This window comes from Pseudochaenichthys georgianus, unplaced genomic scaffold (genome assembly GCF_902827115.2).
Source record: "Pseudochaenichthys georgianus unplaced genomic scaffold, fPseGeo1.2 scaffold_829_arrow_ctg1, whole genome shotgun sequence".
NCBI lineage: Eukaryota > Metazoa > Chordata > Actinopteri > Perciformes > Channichthyidae > Pseudochaenichthys > Pseudochaenichthys georgianus.
The window spans coordinates 64815-67044 of NW_027263377.1; the positions used below are offsets into that span (position 1 = coordinate 64815).

The 2230-nt window shown below is 41.7% G+C and overlaps 1 pseudogene; it reads right to left on the reverse strand.

Annotated features, from left to right (window-relative positions):
• Nucleotides 1-1093: 1093 nt before the first annotated feature.
• Nucleotides 1094-2181, reverse strand: LOC117444558 (E3 ubiquitin-protein ligase TRIM21 pseudogene; annotated as a pseudogene).
• Nucleotides 2182-2230: the final 49 nt, after the last annotated feature.

The following is a 2230-nucleotide window of genomic DNA, read 5'->3' on the forward strand; positions in this document are numbered from 1 at the left end:
GGCTGCCACACTGAAGGTTCTGTCCCCGAAGGTTCTCAGTTTGGTGCGGGGGGTGGTGAGCAGGCCAGAGTCTGAAGACCGCAGGTTCCGGGGTGGGGCATGGGGGTGGAGGATGTCCGATAGGTACTGGGGGGCAAGGGCATGGAGGGACTTGTAGGTCAGGAGGAGGACTTTATAGTTTATGCGGAACTTGACCGGCAACCAGTGGAGGTGGATGAGGGTGGGAGTGATGTGCTTGACCTGTGCCCTGCTCTAAGTTACAAACAGGACACAGAGGGAAAACACTAACATTTTCCCATGCACAGAATATTAATATATCCTTCACACATATGCCTTTTTGCTGAAATATCATCTGGAGCTTGATGGTTCTTGTTAACATCACAATTGTGTACGTGTGTAAGATCCTAAATACATTCAATAGAAAACCATTAAAAACACAATGTGTCCATCTCCATTACTGTCACATCATACATGTATTCATGTGATAAAACTGCTACCATGCTGCTTATTCTGCTATTAGAGTCAAATTACATTGAAAGAAGGCTAAATGTTTTTAAATGCCACTTTAATATTCCTCTGTGTTGTGTTCAGGTGTCTTTCTGACAAATTCAAAGACGTTGTCCTCATGTGCACAGTAGCTACAGTGTAGACATGGTAATGCAAAACTCAAGACCCAGGCTCCTCCCACAATGCAACATGAATATATATAGAACATAAAACAATTAAATAAAATACAAATATTGAAAGAAATAACAGAATAGAAATTAAATAGTGCATACAACGGACTTTCATATTTTTCTGTATACTTTTATTGAGCATAGGAGTAGGGGTTTAATTACATTCAAGATTATTTTCAACATGACCCCAAACATGTACTTGCTCCAAAAATAATTAAATGAACTAATACCAACAAGAAAGAAAACACACACACACACACACACACACACACACACACACACACACACACACACACACACACACACACACACACACACACACACACACACACACACACACACACACACACACACACACACACACACACACACACACACACACACACACACACACACACACACACACACACCCAAAACCTTATAAACAACATTATGGCACACTTCCTATAAACTATCTCGACTGTGAAGAGGTATGTTCAGCTCATCGGAGAACAGCTCATGGTGTTCTTAATTATATTATTTGGTGCCTTTTTACTTTCTTTTCTTCTCATGTATCATTTCAATCTCAATTCTTAACTTTCTTCTTACACATTACATTTCAGCATAAAGCATTCCCACTTCTTCAGGAATTGCATTCTCTAGTTCAATATGTTTTTCTTCTATGATATTACAGTTTCAAATGCAGGTAATAGAGTTTTTAGAATTCATCAGATTTGTTCAAACTGTGTAGTCGAATGGGTTTGCTGATGAAGCAGCAATGAAAACATTTACAGAAGAATATGCATTGATCTCAATCTGATAATAAAGTGTATACAACGCCCATCCCCTAAAACACATTAATTTATAACATTAAATTATACTGAACCTGATTTCAAATCAAAGGGTTGTTCTACTCGGTGTGATTGACAGGAGAGATGATCAGAGGGGCAGAGTTTTTACCACCATCGTTGTAACAAGGACCAAAGTATGGGTAGAGTTTCTCTTTGAAGCAGCAGCCAGTGAAGGAGTAGATCAGAGCTGCAGCATCAACATCATAAAAGGAGACCAGACCCTCCTCATAATCCACAAACACCCCCACCTTCTGAGGCTGAGACTTCAGAGAGAGACGGACCCCAGGACCAGCATGAGCTTTGTACTCATTTTCATTGCTCAACACTATCAGCCAGTAACCTTTCTGAGGAGACAGTGAGATCTGTCCCTTCCTGTTGATCGACTCTCTGGCCACTCCTAACTCCCAGTCAGTCTTTCCTTTAACCTGAACCTCGTAATAAAATCTTCCTGAAGAGAAACTCTGCTTTGCTAAAACACAAGGACAAGAATTAAATCTCTCTGGATTGTCTGGGAGATTCTTCCTCACATCACCATGTTTCACTTGTTTTCCATCATCAGACAGGATGAGCTTGGGATGTGCTGTATCAGGATCAAGAGTCAGCTCCACCTCAGACTGCTGGACCCTCTTCAGCTCCACCTCAGACTGCTGGACCCTCTTCAGCTCCACCTCATACTGCTGGACTCTCTTCAGCTCCACCTCAGACTGCTGGACCCTCTTCAGC